We start from the raw sequence: 20,612 nt of genomic DNA on the forward strand, positions 1-20,612 counted from the left end.
GTATGTTAATTTTCGCAGTCATTATTTTTATGTAATAGATACAACAGAGCACATATCACGTCATGCTCTAACATAACTCACCCCGATCTTTACATTACATCATTTTACAAGCAGAGGTTACGTAAAAGAAGAGAGCAATTATTTTTTTCGTCAATGACAAAGACATCACAGAAGATAAAAGCAACACGAGAAACAATAAATCGAATTTTTCGCGTCGTAAAGCATTTTCTCTTACAGCCTAACGTACAGAAGTATGCAGCAACGGATTCCAGACAGTACTGATAAAACAGATAGAGTATATATTTTTTCACAAGTATAACACGTACTGTCAGTAATCGGAGGAGATATTCAATTTAAGCGCCTTGCACTGAGATACTCAAAGAGATATAACCAGGATTTCTTCATTCACTGTTAGAATTTTATTGTAGGTGTCGTATGTGAAGTGAAGACTTGAGGCTTAATTATAGATGAAGTATGTGTAGCAATGATTAGAGATTTTTGTAATGAGAATACGATGAGATAATAGGAAGTGAGAATAGCGAACTTTTTATGATTGTTATGCAGACGTTTATTATTTATGACATGAAGTGGCATATCGATGTTAGGTATTGTCACGGACTACGTGATGATTTCGCCCTTGTTGCATTCCTTGTTGATTACGTTTTGGTGTGCATCTCTGACGAGTAGTACCTCTAATGGTTTGAGAAAAGGTGTTGCAAAACGATAATACAAGGCTATGAATTTACAGGAAGATAAACACATTGTTTCAAAAATATGCAATTTTTTGTGAACAGCAATGAGATGGGTTGAAGACTCTTATTGCAATGCACTTGCTTTGATGTATTTCTGACTTTGCTTGCGCTAGTGTATTTTTTTTCTCATTTACAGGATAATACCGTTTCTCATTCTTTTTCGCCTCTAGATAATAGACTTAGCCGGAAAGAGATAAATTCTTAATTGTTTCCGTTCTGCACCTTGACTTTACTTTTTCATAGATATTAAGTACTCTTCCTGATACCACTTAAATTTTGTATTTGGGGCAGTTATAAGTAATCGGCACGCGCATAGGTTAAGGTTTTGTGAACACATTTTCGTTTGCTTTATGTTTTGTGACTCAGAGGCAAAAGACAGATGTAATAATTTCTTTTTTTTCTCTGCAGAAGTAAAATATTGTTCACATTCCATTCCTTTCCTTCCCTTTAGCCTGTATCCTTATGGGCATCTACTCGAGTATGTAAAAATATACACGCTGCAGAAATCAGTATTGTACGCTTGCATAACAACACGAGTGGCAGACGCATGCTCGTGTGAAAAGTAAGAAGACAGACGGCAATGTTTGCCTATTGATACTCTCACAACGCATTGTACGTGTAATGGTTACTATATTTTAATGTTTCTTTTCTCTCACAGCGTGAAACCGATTTTGATTATGATTATTCTGTCTGAAATGTCACTGCCAACACAGCAGTGTATATTGTAATTTGAATATTCGTAAGAAATGCTTTTTATTGTTTGTTTTTTAATCTGAGAATTCACCATATGTAGTTTTAGATAAATGTAAAAGATTTATTTTCTTTCACTGTGTTGTAACAGGATACACGTACTTTGCGAAAACAGCACATTCATGAACTCGAGTAGAGTTATTCTCTGCAGTGTGAGAAAGTTGGACTTATTATGGACGTTTTCCTTACGACGGCATGCCACATCGATTATCGTGATTTTAGATGGCTTCACAGTCATTTTGTTAAAGTGAGGTGGAAGTACCTTTTGTGGGCGGTCTGGCTCTGAGTTGTCACTGGGTTTTTTATGGACAGGTACAGCATCCACTAAGTCTGCTCTCAGCCGCCTACCAAACAATCACGGTACGACGCTTTCACCTGGTGAGATATTACAACGTTACAAGTGCTGGAAGACACTTCAACATGCGCTGCGTAGCGTACTGCGTACACTGGTGCCAACAGCTTCGTGTATAAAAACCACGAAAAGACATTGTTTCGATACACATTTGCTACGACAAAAAGACTACGTAATCACAGCCAGCCTCACGACATTTTGTGCAGAATAACGACAAAGAAAAATGTCGTGAATGGCATTTTTCCCACAATTAATGACTTTATAACTAGTGCACACAAATGTAGTGGACAATTTCCTTTAACTTGTGCACACTGCTTTCAAACGGAATGTAGCGTATTCTAAATACACAACATTTGTAACTTTACTTGGAGTGCACCTGAGCAATAAATGGACGATGACTTTTGCAAATTTATTTATCAGCGACGGAGCACTGCCACTTACAAAACAAAAAAGTTTTTCATGACTTGTTTACACTGCATATATGCCAGTCACATGTATATATTGCATATTCTGTTATCTTTTTATGTTTCTTTATAATATACTATACTACTTCCTACTTTACTACTATTTTTGTGTAATATTACGTAGACGAATTTTTCAGTACCATCTTTGACATGTGCAAACATCCGTGTGCAAAATTCTGGCTGGAGAGGCTGTGTGATAGCGAAATAGATTGTGAAATAGGTCTACTGTAAGTTTCTTCTTCTTCTTCTTCTTCTTTCCAATAACCCATTTGGAGGGTACGATGAATCAACTGTGAGTACTCTTCATTGTATTAGATTTCCGTAGTTTCGAAATTTCCTTCATCCTTTCAGAGTGTCGTTCCCTTTCTTCTTGAGCCTGCTTTCGTCTAGTTGTTTTCTTTCTCTCCTAAAATTCTGTCTTTTGAACTGCCTTTCTGAAATGTGTTCTGTTTTCTGTTGTGTGTATTGTAATTCCAGCGTTTTCCATGTCCTTTTCAATCTCTATGAACCATGTGGGCTAGGATTTGTAGCTATAGAGTAATGTGAATATACGTTCGGTTAGTCTGTAGATATCCATTCCGAATATACCTCCAAAAAACTGTAGCCTTCTCTTCCACATTACATCAGTTAGTTTTTCAATTTTCAAGTACAGCACTCTGTCTGGTCTTAACCTGTACTCAGCATTATCGTCTCTTTTAGCTCCCAGTATTTTCCTTAAAACTCTTCTTCCGACCTTCTGTGAGTTTGTCATTTGCGTTTCAGTACTTTATACGTACTATGTGTGTCTGAGACGCTAAATGACAATCTTGAACCTCTTATTCTTCATGGGCAGTCTTCGGCCAGAGTCTGCCTGGCAGCGAGGGGTGCGGGAGTTGTGTCGTCAGAGAAGTAGCGAGGCAGGCGCCGAGCAGGGGGCTCGTGGCAGAGTAGCCGTGGAGGTGGGCACGTCTGAGTTAAAGTGAACTGTGTCTGAATATTGTGAGACAGGGGAGGATGATTTGACTAGTGATTTGGAATGAAATTAGAGCAGGAAAGAGTATGAGGTGGAATGAAGGCAACATTCCTTATTTAGTGACACCGCAGTCGCACGTAGCTAGATTCATTGTTGAATGAGACATCCATATCAGGGAACTTCAGATTTTTCATTAAAATTCTGTGATTTTCACTGTGAGGTATTTTTCATGTTTATTGATTACCTGTCTAACGTTTGTGAGAGTTTGGTATCGGTGTCGTCCTTTGTCAGCGTTAATAAATGTTGTAATATGAACTGCGTAAGAGTAATAATATATCAGATAATTTTTAAAAAATGTCGTTAAAGGCGTATTTCACCTCTTAGGCATTGTGCACATGCTCGGTCCAAGTCATTTTTATTTAAAGGAGTGTCTCACTCAGTCATGTGTATAAAATGGTTTACTTGCTGTCTGAAGCACTGGCAGTAAGCTCTCAGCAGCTGTTCGGAAACGTGAGGTACTTTGTCTCAGTGGTGTCTACTCCGAATACAGTATAAAGGCGCACACTGCGTGGAACAGAAATTGCAACGTAATATCGAAGGGGTTTCCAAACGTTTCCTGTGACGGAACACTTCGAGAATCTTAGTAATTTTACGGAACGCCTTGTTCGTTTTGACTGTTAATAAAACGTTAAAAAATGAGAAGTATTTGTTTTATTCAGTGATTACTTCAACTTAGCTCATGACTATTAACACAGGAACCTTAATAAAATGAAATAAAAACTAATATCGTCAAGATGTTGACGAAAAAATCGCCATGTTATAAACATTTTTTCGTGGAGCACATTTTCTGTCCTCGCGGAGCACCAATGTTGCACAGGGCACAGATTGGGCAACCCTGCTCTAAGAAAATGCTCTGTGTTGAGTGCAGGGTGAAAGAGCACCGATTAGTTTGAGACACACTGCGAATCTGGTTGTCATCCTCAGCAAACTAACAAAACACAGTTGCACAGGTGCGTTAAATTTGGGTTCCAGAATGAGATTTTCACTCTGCAGCGGAGTCAGCGGTGATATGAAACTTCCCGAGGGACTAAAACTGTGTGCCGGACCGACATCTAATCTCGGCACACAGTTTTAATATCCCAGGAAGTTTAATTTTGGCTTACTGAAAAAGACCGTCCAAAATACAGGGGCGAAAAATTCATTAACTGGATAGAATTGGAGTGACATTTTCCCCAATACGTATACTGGGTAACATGGGACTAGTACCATCGCCGTAGTTGTTTTCAAATCGACAGTTCGCTCAACTTTTTTGTTATGACTGACAGTGAACATTGAATGACGTTCGCTACGAGACTGTTTTCCCCATCCCAGGCTACTTATCGTTACAACGCAGGGGCACTTTAACAGTGTGTGTGTGGTTGGGGGGGGGGGAGGGAGGGAGGGAGGTTTTGGTGCTCCGTTCCTGTCTGAGCTCACTGCATAGGGTTAACTGCCTTTGGATTACTTCGAACCGGCGGCCATTTGTGTAGCCATTCGACATCTGCCTTACTGCAGCTACGTTACGGAGTAATGTATTAAGCGAGATTCGAACGACGACCCCGAGCTGGCCCCCAGGCATGTTGTGCAATGCGATTAATTCGTTTTGCAAAAGGTTTTAATTGGGATGAAACTAATGCACTGCTAATGGCACCATTTGTAGTTGCACTGATAGCATTTTGTGCGCAATAACATTCAGAAAACACGTTTATCCGGGAATTTTTTGAAACGTGCAGCTTCTGTACTTTTAACTTGCATAAATGGGTTCAAATTTTGCATGAAGGTAGGTAAATGGATAAAGTCAAAACGAGCCAAGGTACTAGGTACACCTGGCTTCAATTTTCATTTCTACGTGCGCCAGTTGCTATGACGTCCTATTTTGGTCGTCCACATGTGCATCTTTACACGTGTAAGTCAACGTGCGCGACCGATACGTGCCCGTGTAAACCCCGCTTAATGTACCACTCTGTACCTCCCGAGGTCTTTAGCAAACTAAAGAGAGACAAATGCGGCGTAGATTTTTAGTTAATGCCGATGTTTACTGCACTACATGCGCTGCCTCTTGTGAAAACTGTGTTGTAAGTCATCACACACGACACTACCCGCTCTCATCCCTTATCGTCTTCGGGAGTGCAGGTTACTGCCCGCTTGGGGCGCTGCCGTCGCTGTGCGTAAGGAAAACGGGCACCAGTGGGGTGAGAGTAACCTGTTAGTCTAGACTGTGGTTAGACAACACGCAGGCGCGTGTTCGGCCGGAGTCCTTTTTGTTCCCGTGGTCCACAGATAAAACATCTTGACCACAAAAAATTTATCGCCAAACCAGTTCTTGGAATAGCTGAATTCGTGAGAAATCACTCATCATTATTACACGCATAATAATAAAAAGATGTATTGTATGAACATAATGTATTCGCTTTTCTGCATCTATGAGAAATGGTCAGATGCAGGGGTGTCACGTAAGTTGGTGTGCCAAAGAGTCGAGAAGGTCGACAAACTCGACTCTAAGAAAAAATAAATTTTATTTATTCCTTTTCGGCATTTGTCATGGTTGTTCTGTAATAGACACCTGCATAAAAAGAGAATTCGAATTTACTAGTTTCCTTCGGTAACACGAAATTTGAATTTCAGTTCTCAGTGTGGACAAGGAAGTTTTCTCGGCGCAAAGGTAAGAATAATTCGCCAGTTAGTAGGAGAGCGTAGACAGCTGTGATGGTGACCAGTCGCAGTTGCGAATTTTAGCGGTGTGAGTTACTCGCCTCCCGATCAGCTGGGAAATGTGCTGAAATGATCGTACGTAGTCAGTGACATTTGTCTTATGCCAGTTAACATGTATGAATCACAGATGTGCTCGAAAAGCAGATAGTTTTTTGCGTTCTGTCTCTCTCTGTTTCTCCCTGTTCCACAACAGTCGGTATACATTACAATCACTCACAGCCAGAACCGATACAGTAATCATTGATTGTGTTTCACAACAAATAGAAAACTTTGATGTGTTGTCGTCAATGCCATAACAGCATGCCTTTCTAGTCATATGGAATGCCTTTTGTGGCTTGGGTTTTTACGATATGCGAATCAGGAAATACGTGGTACGAATTTGATGGCACCTACCTTGACGCTGACGACATTTTCATCTTCATCATACCTTGTGTGGCACACGAATGACCTGAATTCGAAAACGCTGTACTGAACGAATCGATAGCTGTGGTGCTGTGGTGTCGGGTTGCTGACAACCAGTTGGTGCAGCAGTGCCGCCAACTATATTGAGAAGCCAGAAATGACTCTGCCAGGTTGCCGTTTGTGTTGGATCTTTGCGCTACTATATACCTGACAGACACAAATGCAGAGGGTGTCTCAGGAGGGACGTTCGATATTCGGAGATATTTTATCATCAACAGCATGACTCCGATGCTGGTATATAATCACCGCTGTGTAAGGAAAGATGTAGTGTTCTGATACAAACAAATGTGTTATAGTGATAACTGGATGTTTCGTTTTGCTTCCTTTCGAACTGTTACCCAATAATTGTAATGTGTTACGCCTTAATCGAGCACGTAGGTTAGAAAATTTAAAAAGGGAAATGGATAGGTTAAAGTTAGATATAGTGGGAACTAGTGAAGTTCAGTGGCAGAAGGAACAAGACTTCTCGTCAGGTGAATACAGGGTTATAAATACAAAATCAAATAGGGGTACTGCAGGAGCAGCTTTAATCATGAATAAAAAAGTAGGAACATGGGGAAGCTACTACAAACAGCATAGGGAAGGCATTATTGTGGCCAAGATAGATACAAAGCCAATGCGTACTACAGTGGTACAAGTTTATATGCCAACCAGCTCCGCAGATGACGAAGACATTCATGAAATGTATGATGACGTAAAAGAAATTATTCAGATAGTGAAGGGAGACGAAAATTTAATAGTCATGCGTGACTGGAATTCTATAGTAGGAAAAGGAAGAGAAGGATAAGTAATAGGTGAATATGGAATGGGCGTGAGGAATGAAAGAGGAAGCCGCCTGGTAGAATTAAGCCCAGAGCGTAACTTAATGATGCATAACACTTGATTCAAGAATCATGAAATAAGGTTGTATACATGCAAAAGGCCTAGAGACACTGGAAAGTTTGAGACAGATTATATAAATGGTACGACCGAGATTCAGGAACCAGGTTTTAAATTGTAAGACACTCTGACCACAATCTATTGGTTACGAACTGTAGATTAAAACTAAAGAAACTGCAAAAAGATGGTTATTTAAGGAGATGGAACCTGGATAAACTGAAAGAACCAGAGGTTTTAGAGAGTTTCAGACAGAGCATTAGGTAATGATTGACAAGAACGGGGGAAAGAAACACAGTAGAAGAAGAATGGGTAGCTTTGAGAGGTGAAATAATGAAGGCAGCAGAGAATCAAGTAGGTAAAAAGACGAGGGATAGTAGAAATTCTTGGATAACAGAAGAAATATTGAATTTAATTGATGAAAGGAGAAAATATAAAAATGCAGTAAATGAAACACTCAAAAAGGAATACAAACATCTCAAAAAATGAGACCGACAGGGACTGCAAAATGGCTAAGTAGGGATGGCTAGAGGACACATGTAAGGATGTAGAGGCATATCTCACTACAGGTAAGATAGATGCTACCTACAGTAAAATTAAAGAGAACTTTGGAGAAAAGAGAACCACTTGTATGAATATGAAGAGCTCAGATGTAAAACCAGTTCTAAGCAAAGAAGGGGATACAGAAAGGCGGGAGGAGTATATAGAGGGTCTATACAAGGGAGATGTACTTGAGGGCAATATTATGGAAATGGAAGAGGATGTAGATGAAGATGAAATACGAGAGATGATACTGCGTGAACAGTTTGACAGAGAACAAGGCCACGGAAGTAGACAACATTCCATTAGAACAATTGATAGCCTTGGGAGAGCCAGCCCTCACAAAACTCTACCATCTGGTGAGCAAGATGTATGAGACAGGCGAAATACCCTCAGACTTCAAGAAGAATATAATAATTCCAATCCCAAAGAAAGCAGGGGTTGACATATGTGAAAAATATGAAAAAACTGACCTCAGGGAAGATCAGTTTGGATTCCATAGAAATGTTGAAGTATGCGAAGCAATATTGACCCTATGACTTATCTTAAAAAACAGATTGAGGAAAGGTAAACCTACGTTTCTAGCATTTGTAGACTTGGAGAAAGCTTTTGACAATGTTGACTGTAATACTCTCTTTCAAATTCTGAACGTGGCAGGGGTAAAATACAAGGAGCGAAGGGCTATTTACAATTTGTACAGAAACCAGATGGCAGTTATACGAGTCAAGGGGCACGAAAGGGAAGCAGTGGGTGGAAAGGGAGTGAGACAGGGTTGTAGCCTATCCGTAATGTTATTCAATCAGTATATTGAGCAAGCATTAAAGGAAAGAAAAGAAAAATTCGGAGTAGGTATTAAAATCCATGGAGAAGAAATAAAAACTTTGAGGTTCAGCGATGACATTGTAATTCTGTCAGAGACAGCAAGGACTTGGAAGAGCAGCTGAACGGAATGGACAGTGTCTTGAAAGGAGGATATAAGATGAACATCAACAAAAGCAAAACGAAGGTAATGGACTGCGGTCGAATTAAGTCAGGTGATGCTGAGGGAATTAGATTAGGAAATGAGACACTTAAAGTAGTAAATGAGTTTTGCTATTTGGGGAGCAAAATAACTGATGATGGTCGAAGTAGAGAGGATATAAAATGTAGACTGGCAATGACAAGGAAAGCGTTTCTGAAGAAAAGAAGTTTGTTAACATCGAGTATAGATTTAAGTGTCAGGAAGTCGTTTCTGAAAGTATTTGTATGGAGGGTAGCCATGTATGGAAGTGAAACATGGACAATAAATAGTTAAGACAAGAAGAGAATAGATGCTTTCGGAATGTGCAACATGCTGCTCGCCGACCGTGGCCCGTGTTTGTTACAACACGCAACTGAACGTCGGAGGTTTCAAGCGTCAACTTTAGGTTACAATATTTCCGGATATAATTAACATTTTACAATGCAACAAACGGCACTGATTACGTATTTGTTTACATGTTCAGATGTGCTAACAAAACTAACGTGGTTCCATTTAAAAAAAACGTAGGTTTGTGGTAAAAAACATACTTCCGTGCATTTTTGTATGGTTTGTATTAAACAATTACACTAGCCCCTCTCCTCACGTTCGGTCTGTGGAATCGGTTCGTCAGTATTTTATGTGGTTTACGAAATATATCCAGCGGTAACGTTAGGTGACTCGCCCTTATATATATATATATTGTGGCATCCAATTAATTTCCTTTTTCTGGCAGACACAGGTCCAGATCGTCCGCTCATAGTAACTTCTCAAAACTCTGGCATCTCTCTCCCCACATGCACCACTGCTGGCGGCTCACCTCCAACTGTCCAATGCTATGGGCTGTTCACATCCAACTGCCCAACGCTACACTAGCGAATAATCCAACTATGAGTCCAACCAGCCACAAAGTACACACAGCGCAGTCAGCGATTTTCATACAGAGAGCTGCGTGGCGTTACCAACATAAAAACTTAAACAGCCTGCCGGCCGTTGTGGCCGAGTGGTTCTAGGCGCTTCAGTCTGGAACCGCGCGACAGCTGCGCTCGCAGGTTCGAATCCTGCCTCGGGCATGGATGTATGTGATGTCCTTAGGTTAGTTAGGTTTAAGTAGTTCTAAGTTATAGGGGACTAATGACCTCAGATGTTAAGTCCCATAGTGCTCAGAGCCATTTGAACCTAAACAGCCTAGTTACACTTGGTGTACAACACTGAATTTATTCAGTGCAGTGTATGGTGATTTGCTTGTCCATTTCAAGGCTACGTTTTCTGCAATGGATACTATTTGTTCGATGTTTATTGTAAGGTTGGTTAGAGTGCCACCAGGTGCGTTAATACGTGTTGGAATTTGCAATGGAATCCAACCTCTGGAAAACTTTCTTCATCGCGAGAGTTTCCAGTACTGGAAAGTGGTTTGCTTAGATGTTGTCGACAGGATGTGGATGGACGAGTGTGAATGTTTTGAATTTAGAAAACTATATTTGTGGCTGCTTTCCGGGTTTTCGTGTTTGTATGTAGTTGACAGTGTGGCCTACACCCTGCGCGGCCTACTCGCCGGCTCCCGCACTCGGCCCTGAGGCTTGCGCCCCAGGCTGCTCTCCACTCGCCATCTGTCCCTCAGTCTGGCTGTCCAGACCACTGACCCTGGATCCGAAGCGCGCTGACATCGCTGCGCGCCACGGTCCCGCCTTTAACGGCAGCGGTGCGTGCCACACACGTTGCGGTTCGCGGCAAGTCTCTGTGCCTAACACGTGGACTAAAGAGCCAGTAAGTAAACACAACAACAGTTCAATTAATTTCACCTCCAGGAATGCTTCTGCAGTGAAGTCTTCCACAAATATGAGAGGGCGGTGTTTAATATATAAGAGGGTCACTCCAAAAGAAATGCCCACTATTCTTTTTAAAATCCATCTTTTATTCTACATGTTTGAAAGTTTCACAGTGTGTAGATACATCCTTTAGGATCAATATTTTCATCTCTCCACATAATTTCCATCTCTCTCAACTGCCTTACGCCATCTTGGAACCAGCGCCTGTATACCCGCACGGTAAAATTCTGGACCAACCTGTTGGAGCCACTGTTTGGCAGCGTGCACAAGGCAGTCATCATCTCGAAGAGAGTCTTTCAGTTTTCCAAAGAGATGACAGTCACATGGAGCCAGGTCAGGACTGTAAAGTGGGTGTTTCAGTGTTGTCCATCCGAGTTTTGTGATCGCTTCCATGGTTTTTTGACTGACATGTGGCCGTGCATTGTCATGCAACAGCTAAACATCCTGCTTTTGCCGATGTGGTCGAACACGACTCAGTCGAGCTTGAGGTTTCTTCAGTGTCGTCACATATGCATCAGAATTTATGATGGTTACACTTGGCACGATGTCCACAAGCAAGAGTCCTTCGGAATCGAAAAACACCATAGCCATAACTTTTAAAGCAGAAGGTGTGGTTTTGAATTTCTTTTTTTGTCTTGGGACAATTTGCATGATGCCACTCTATTGATTGCCTCTTCGTCTCTGGTGAAAAATGATGCAGCCATGTTTCATCACCTGTCACAATTCTTCCTAGAAATTCATCTCCACCGTTCTCGTACTGTTCCGAAAGTCCGCTGCATTTCGGTTTTCAGTTTCTTTGTGAGCCACTGTCAACATCCTGGGTACCCACCTGGCACAAACCTTTTTTAACGCCAACACTTTCAGCATTCTGCAAACACTTCCTTCCCCTGTCCCAACGTAGCGTGACAGTTCGTTCACTGTGATGCGTCTGTCAGCAGTCACCAGTTCGTTAACTGTCTGCACATTGTCTGGAGTGTGTGCAGTACTAGGCCTGCCGCTGCGAGGACAATCCTCAATATTGCCGTGCCCGCTTTCATCACGTAACCTGCTTGCCCACCGACTAACTGTACTGCGATCGACAGCAGCATGTCTATACACCTTTATCAACATCTTTTGGATGTTTCCCACTGTCTCGTTTTCACAGCACAGGAATGCTATGACAGCACGTGGCTTCTGATGAACGTCAAGTCTAGCAGCCATCTTGAAGACATGCTGTGATGGCGCCACTTACGGGAACAGGTTGAACTAAGTTTGAAAACAAGCGGGAAGCATGTATCTACACACAGTAAAACTTTCACAGATGCAGAATGAGAACTGTATTTTTACAAAAATAGTGTGCATTTCTTTTGAAGTGACCCTCGTATATTGGCGCACAGTATTAATGCTTTCTTTCAATGCTTTTTTTTCTGAAATCTTTTCGACAGGTACTCTCTGTTGTGGTCTACAAAACATCGCCATCTTACAGATTTCAAAAGTTATGCAGACGCCTGCTATAGTTCACAAGGAACTACAGAAAAACGCAGCAGTACTGTTATTAAACTAGTAGGCTGTTATCGAGAGCTTATTGTAAGACAGCGACGTTTTGTCGACCAGGACTGACGTGGGGGCAGCCCTTAGAATAGGCAGGTCACTGACAGTTCACGCTGCCTCTCCTTGCTTTTCGTGTCGGTCGCCGGATGTCTTCCTTTCAGGAACCGTGAATTCATGTAATGCATAAGTGCAAAAGTTCTCAGGGAAGGGCCAACCAACTTTATGAACATAAGCTTTACCACTGCTATTCATATGCCACGGTGCTCCTTTTGGAATCTGAATCAAGTTCATTTTTTAGAACCCTCTTTCACATTCATTTTTCTGAGTTACAATGGCACTAATAGTGTTAATACGGGCTACGAGAGACATTGAGCATTTCTTCTCGGCAACATATTCACGGAAACCGCTTAAGATCTGCCTTTCGTGGAGTTGTTAACGTATACACAAGCTTCTTGTTGCTGCTTCTTCACAAGTTACAACAGGATCTTCCGGCCATGTTGTAGTGTGCAAAACTGTGGCCAGTTCCGCTATTTCAGTGTCTCCTGATGTTAAAATGCGCTTCTTCACACGCCTGCAAGGGCGCTCATAAAACTTGGCAATATCGATATGATTACTTTTCTTTCTTTTTTCCAGATTCACGACTTTAAACTTAACAGTACTTCTGCTTCCAAGACTTCAGTGTTATAAGCCATGTTTCGTCTTTCTTTCAGAAAACGTCTTAATCTTCTAGCATGTCTTCTTCTTGGACAAACAAATGGTAATGTCTCGAGCTTGCATGTAAATGCTCTAAGTTCTGCCAACTCCTGAAGAGCATCACACATCAGTACAGGGACTTACATAACACTGACATAGGTTACGCGTTTAAGTACTTGCTCAGTTTTGCCTGTTTAGCGATAATCTTCGGCACTTTCAAAATGTGGCACGAAAACTTCAAAAATTTTCCACACAGCTGGGACTGCTCTGAACCTAGAAGCAATCCACCCTGTATACAGTATACTTCCAGAGTTATGGACCTCGATTTTAAGTTCCCCTGCATGAGCTTTCAGTTCCTTGGCATTTTTAGGTGTCTGCTGGTAAACTAAATACAGAGTATCAAGGAAGGATTTGAAGTAGCTTTCATGTGTGTGTGTGGGGGGGGGGGGGGAATCTTTAGTCAGAACAGCAGCTGTGGAAAGCTCTAGCGTGTGACTGACACAGAGCCAGAACAAACCGTTGGGAAGCTGTGCTTTTATTAAAGTAATTATACCCATACTCTTTGATAGCATTTTCTACAGCGTCATCAGTCAGATTCTGTGTCAGTAACTCGTCACTGAACGCCAGTGCTCCCAAATACACTGAAGAGCCAAAGAAATTAGTACAGGTGCATAATGTCATGTAGGGCCCCCGCGAGCACGTAGAAGTTCCGCAACATGACGTGGCATGGATTTGACAAATGTCTGAAGTAGTGCTGGAGGGAACTGACACCATGAATCCTGCAGGGCTGTCCATAAATCCATAAATCCGTAAGAGTACGAGGGTGTGGAGATCTCTTCTGAACAGCACGTTGAAAGATATCCCAGATATGCTCAATAATGTTCATGTGCGGGGAGTTTGGCGTTTAAACTCAGAGGAGTGTTTCTGGAGCCGTTATGTAGCAATTCTGGGAGTTTGGGATGCCACATTGTTCTGCTGGAATTGGCAAAGTCCGCCAGAATCCACAATGGACATGAACGGATGCAGGTGATAAGACAGGATGCTTATGTACGTGTCACCCGTCAGGGTCGTATCTAGACGTATCAGTAGTCCCATATCACTACAACTGCACACGTCCTTCACCATTAGAGAGGCTCAACCAGCTTGAACAGTCCCCTGCTGACATGCGGGATCCATGGGTTCGTGTGCATCTACTCAATACAATTTGAAACGAGACTCGTCCGACCAGGCAACATGTTTCCAGTCATCAATAGTCCAATATCAGTGTTGATGGGCCCAGGCGAGGCGTTAATCTTTGTGTCGTGCAGTCATCGAGAGTACATGAGTGGACCTTCGGCTCCGAAAGCCCATATCGATACTGTTTCGATGAATGGTTCGCACGCTCACATTGAAATCTGCAGCAATTTGCGGAAAGATTGCACTTCTGTACGATTCTCTTCAGTCGTCGATGGTCCCATTCCTGCAGTATCGTTTTCCTGACGCAGCGACGTCAGAGATCTGATGTTTTACCAGATTCTTTATATTCATGGTACACTTGTGAAATGGTCGTACGGGAAATTCCCCACTTCGTCACTACCTCGGAGATGCTGTGTCCCATCGCTCGTGCGCCGACTATAACAGCACTTTCGAACTCACTTAAATGTTGATAAGCTACCAATCTAACAACAGCGCCAAACACTTGTCTTATATAGGCGTTGCCAACCGCAGGACTGTATTATGCCTGCTTGTATACATCTCTGTATTTGAATACGCATGCCTATACCAGTTCCTTTGGCGCTTCAGTGTAAGCCATCAGCTGATACATATCTGGAAGTGTTGTCGCCAAGTACACTATCAGTGATGACAGTTGAGTGTGGTACTGCATCCATCCCTATAAGCAGGGCAATTTTACTGTTCTCTTGCACTGTCTATAGCGATATGAGACGCAATATTTACGTATGCGTAGGCTGAATGAAAAAAGCCGCCCACATTAACGCCGTTCAACAATTTCAGTTCCGAAATGACGAAAGGGTGATTTTTTGTTAACTATTTTCTGTGCTGTTCGAAGTACATTGGCCAATATTTTCTTTTCTTTTTCGAGAGCCTTAGTCCAAGCAGTTTCCAAAGTCTCGTATTTTGTGATTTTCAGTGTTTCATGCACAGCCTGTTCAGCTGAAGTCTCTTTACGTTTGAACACACTTTAGAGGGTAGAAAGCATTTGCTGAGATTTATTTTCAGTTCTTGATGTGCTTCCAGTTTCAAAGTCGCCAATTCCTTCACAAATTTTGCAGCCAGTTCTTCTTTTATTTACACCAACTCTTCACACTTTCTGCAAAATTTCTGACTTTTCTCCAAATCCCAGTTTTCTGTAATGCCTTCCGTCCTATTGCTACACGCAGTTGGAAGCTCTTTGGTGTGATTTTCTTTTGCATCACCATATGGGGTCATCGAGGCAAAGAAGATCGCTGGACAATGCAGCTGAGTGGAGACCTGTGCGCTTTGTACACGATGTTCCTGTTGAGAGATGAGACAAAGAGGAAGGATGTCGTACTGTGCAATCGGATATAAACCTCAAACTCGTACTAGTCACGTACAGTTGTTACTGGCGTACTATCACAGAAACTCGCCGTTGCCGAGGTACTTACTTATAGCTCCATCCACGCCCGTGACGTCATATCCCCTGAACAATGTCCCGAACGATGGTATAATTATGTCATTATATTCAGCGGAATGTTCGGAAACTTTCTGCGAAATGTGTTACTAACGGAGTTAGTACCAACGAACTGATAAATTTAAACTTCATTCATGATGTGACAGTTTTTCACACTTCTCATTGTTTATGACGTCATATTTCCTGAACTATTTGTCGTACAATGACGTAATTTTTCAGCTACATTCAGTGGTGTATGCGCATACTATCTGCAACTTGTATCCCGAACACAGTTAGTAGTGAAGCAGTAATAAAATATGACGACATTCCCCAAGCAGTACTTTCACTGCATGAATACCGGAAAAGTGGTATGCGATAAACATTTTGCCTTTCATCGTTTTGTAGGGGTTTTCAACGAGAAAAAAATGGTCTGTACATGTTTGAAATTATGTTTAAAATTTGTTCAAAGTCGCTAAGTGTTCTCATTGTCAGGTACTGGATGAATAAAGTCAGGGAATTCACATATCACGAGCTGCGCTTCGTTTTCTTCCCCACCCCTACCCCTTTGAGAGTTAGGTGGTTCCTACGTGCACAGTGACTGTCGCCAGAGGTTAAGATATATGCGTATGAAGTTTTATTGAAATCGGTATATACAACTGGCCATCATAATTGCTACATCAAGAAGAAATGCAGATGATAAATGGGTATTCATTGGACAAATATATTATACTAGAACTGACATGTGATTAGATTTTCACGCAATTTGGGTGCATAGATCTTGAGAAATCAGTACCCACAAAAACCACCTCTGGCCGTAATAACGGCCTTGATACGCCTGGGCATTGAGTCAAACAGAGCTTGGATGGCGTGTACAGGTACAGCTGCCCATGCAGCTTCAACACGATACCACAGTTCATCAAGAGTAGTGACTGGAGTATTGTGACGAGCCAGTTGCTCGGCCACCATTGACCAGACGTTTTCAATTGGTGAGAGATCTGGAGAATATGCTGGCCAGGGCAGCAATCGAACATTTCTGTATCCAGAAATGCCCAAACAGGACCTGCAACATGCGGTCGTGCATTATCCTGCTGAAATGTAGGGTTTGTCAGGGATCGAATGAGGGTAGAGCCACCGGTCGTAACACATCTGAAATGTAACGTCCACTGTTCAAAGTGCTATCAATGCGAACAAGAGTTGATCGAGACGTATAACCAATGGCATCCGCCACCATCACGCTGGGTGATACGCAAATATGGCGATGACGAATATACTCTTCCAATGTGCGTTCACCGCGATGTCGCCAAACACGGATGCGACCATCATGATGCTGTAAACAGAAGCTGGATTCATCTGAATAAATGACGTTTTGCCATTCGTGCACCCAGGTTCGTCATCGACTACACCATTGCAGGCGCTCCTGTCTGAGATGCAGCGTTAAGGGTAACGTCAGCCACGGTCTCGGAGCTGATAGTCCGTCCTGCTGCAAACGTCGTCGAACTGTTCGTGCAGATGATTGTTGTCTTGCAAACGCCCCCATCTGTTAACTCAGGGATCGAGACGTGGCTGCACGATGCGTTACAGCCATGCGGATAGATGCCTGTCATCTCGACTGCTAGTGAAACGAGGCCGTTGGGATCCAGCACGGCGTTCCGTATTACCCTCCTGAACCCACCAATTCCATATTCTGCTAATAGTCATTGGATCTCGACCAACGCGAGGCGTAATGTCGCGATAGGCTACAATCCGACCTTTATCAAAGTCAGAAACGTGAGGGTACGAATTTCTCCACCTAACACGAGCATCACAACAACGTTTCACCAGGCAATGCCGGTCAACTGCTGTTTGTGTATGACAAATGGGTTGGAAACTTTCCTCATGTCAGCACGTTGTAGGTGTCGCCACCGGCGCCAGCCTTGTGTGAATGCTCTGAAAAGCTAATCATTTGCATATCACAGCAAAAATTAAAATTCGCGTCTGTAACACGTCATCTTCATGGTGTACCAATTTTAATGGCCAGTATTGTATATATAGTGTCCGCCACAAAAATGTATACACTATGTCAAGCTCTGTAGAGATATGTTTATTGTCGTTCAATTGGAGTTACGACTTATTTAGAGTTACGAGTGTGTAGTAGTATGGTCTTTGGCTCAACAGTAGTACTTTCATCTCCAAACTGAGAAAACAACATGGCTGGAGCACGCTTGGCATTCGAGCAACGAAAATGTATTGTGAAGTGGTGTTTCAAGTTTGATAAGGCCATTGAAGCGCAACATCAGTGCAAGTGGGAGTGTGAAAGAGAACCGCCAACCCACCTAGCAATTAAACTCATCATTGAGAAGTTTGAATTCCATGGAACGATTTGTGATATTGACAAAGTAAGATGAGGCAGACATCGTACAGCTACAAGTCCTGCTTTGTCGCATATCGTGTTGGAAATGTTTGTTAATTCTCCACAGAAGTCTGCTACGTATTGTGCATGTGAAGTCGGGTTTAGCAGTACGAGTGTAGGAAGAATTCTGAAAGCTACAAAGTGGAAAATTTACATTCCACAATTACCGCCCGCGATTAATGATGACGATCGTGATCGCTGAATGCAATTTTGCGAATGGTATCAGCAAATGGTAACTAATGACGAACAATTTGTGACGAAGGTAGTGTGGAGTGACGAGGCACAATTATATCTTAATGTAACCGTCAATCGGTATAGCAGTGTGTACTGGGTACCGGAAAATCCGCATGTTTATGTGGATGAAGCGGTCAATCTACCAGGGGATCATGGGTGGTGTGGACCATCATCTGGGCGCTTCGTAGGACCCTTTTTGTTTGATGCTACTGTCACTGGAGAAATGTACCTAGAAATGTTACGCACATCAATTTCCCAGGTATACGTTCGCTTTATGGAGCTGATGAAGGGTCTTTTACGAATAGGATGGGGTGCCACCACACTATCTCCTAGCCGTACGGGCTTTCGTGGATGACAACTTTCTGGGGCATTGGATTGGACTGAGAGTTCCCTCCACAGTCAGCAGATTTAACACCTATGGATTTTTACATGTGGGGAACTGTGAAAGACAGCGTCTATCGGCGTAAGCCACACACGCTGGAGGAACTTCGCCAGGAGATTACAGCAACATGATCAGTGATCTCCACTGGAACGCTGACTGACGTAGTTGCGGCGACTGCGAGTTGTCCTGTTATGTTGGCTGGTTGGTTGTTTCGGGGAAGGAGACCAGACAGCGAGGTCATCGGTCTCATCGGATTAGGGAAGGATGGGGAAGGAAGTCGGCCGTGCCCTTTCAAAGGAACCATCCCGGCATTTGCCTGGAGCGATTTAGGGAAATCACGGAAAACCTAAATCAGGATGGCCGGACGCGGGATTGAACCGTCGTCCTCCCGAATGCGAGTCCAGTATCTAACCACTGCGCCATCTCGCTCGGTGTCCTGTTATGTGTATGGCCACCAACGGTGAACATTTTGAATATTTAAAGTAACCATGTGCTAAACTGAAGGTTGTATGACATGTGTCATGAATTATTAAATGTAAAATAACAGTGTTACTATTCGTTCTTTAAAATGTGTATACATTTTTTCTGGCGGACTCTGCGTACTCATGTGTGTGTGTGTGTGTGTGTGTGTGTGTGTGCGTGCGTGTGTGCGTGTGTGTGTGTGTGTGTGTGTGTATGTGTATGTGTATGTATGGATTCTCTTCCACTAGAAGGAGGAAAACATTTGTTGTGAATATGGCTGAAAGTCTTTGTAGAGGTGTGTGAACTATTATAATCCCAAACACTCTAAGGCAGGGTTTCCCAACCTTTTCAGCTGGCGGACCCCTTCTTCAGTCGAAAATCCATGGCGGACCCCTAGTCAGTCAAGAGCACAGTAACTTTAAATTTCAGAGCGAAACCCATGGGAACTGAAAGCTTCTTAATGCAAGTGCCATGTTCCCAATGATCTCCCCCCCCCCCCCCCTCCGAAGTATGAAGATGAATGAAAACAACCTGAAATTAACAATACAATTTGAATTCCCACTGTATCTAGAGACTTACTAGTGGATTTACTTACTTTGTTCAAAACACTACAGCCTAATTAAAATTACTTGGTAATTGAAATTTCACACGATGGAGCTGTCTTCCTCCAAGAGCAATCAACGTCACGTCCAAACTGTTCGCTGTTGACAAGTTGCCGCCTGTGGTCTGTTCACTTCCACTATTTGGCTACTGCTGTGTAAGGAGCATGCAAATTTCGTAACAGCCGTGTGTGTGTGTGCTTTTTCGTGAAACCCGAAGAAAAATGTTCAAATGTATGTAAAGTCTTCCTTTGGACGTCCTCCCTCCTCATTCATTTCAACTGGAAACTTCCCTTGTTGTGAAGGCGATGGAGAAACTGCACCCTTCTTCAATGATCCTGACTTCAACCACTGATCCATGTTAAAAGTAGTAAACTGGTCAAAAATCGACTTATGAAATAGGTAGTGCACTGACAAAGCAAGTTTAACATTTAATGATGCCTGGGGCCGCATACGCGCCAGCGACCGCTGTGATTGGTCGACAAAGCTCGCTCCGCGCATGCGTAAAAGGTTTTCGTCACATCTAGCGCCGCGAGCCGGGGCACAAACGACCCCCGTATTGTTGCGAAACAGTCGATCAGAGAGAAACCGGATTCCCTGGCACTAAACTGTGTATTCGTTCTCACTTAGGAGCCGCAAAGGCTCCTTGGGGATACGACCTGAAGTAAAAGTACACATGTTTTTAACACGAAAAAAAATGGTGATGAATTTGATTTTCACGTTTTTATTCAATAATTTTACTCATTCCGCGGACCACAGGTTGGGAAGCCCTGCTCTAAGGAATCTAAATACTTTGCGTGATCGTGGAGAAACAGATACTATATGTTTTTTAGACGGCTTCATTTCATTCCTCAAAATGCGTTTCAGGCCCTGCGCATCTTCAGGTGACTTGGTAAAAATACTGTAAGAATATGAAGTTGTAGGGTGTACATAGAAAACAGGTGACTTAAATAAGAAATGTAGCTGCAA

This window comes from Schistocerca nitens, chromosome 11, assembly GCF_023898315.1.
Source record: "Schistocerca nitens isolate TAMUIC-IGC-003100 chromosome 11, iqSchNite1.1, whole genome shotgun sequence".
NCBI classification, from domain to species: Eukaryota; Metazoa; Arthropoda; class Insecta; order Orthoptera; family Acrididae; genus Schistocerca; species Schistocerca nitens.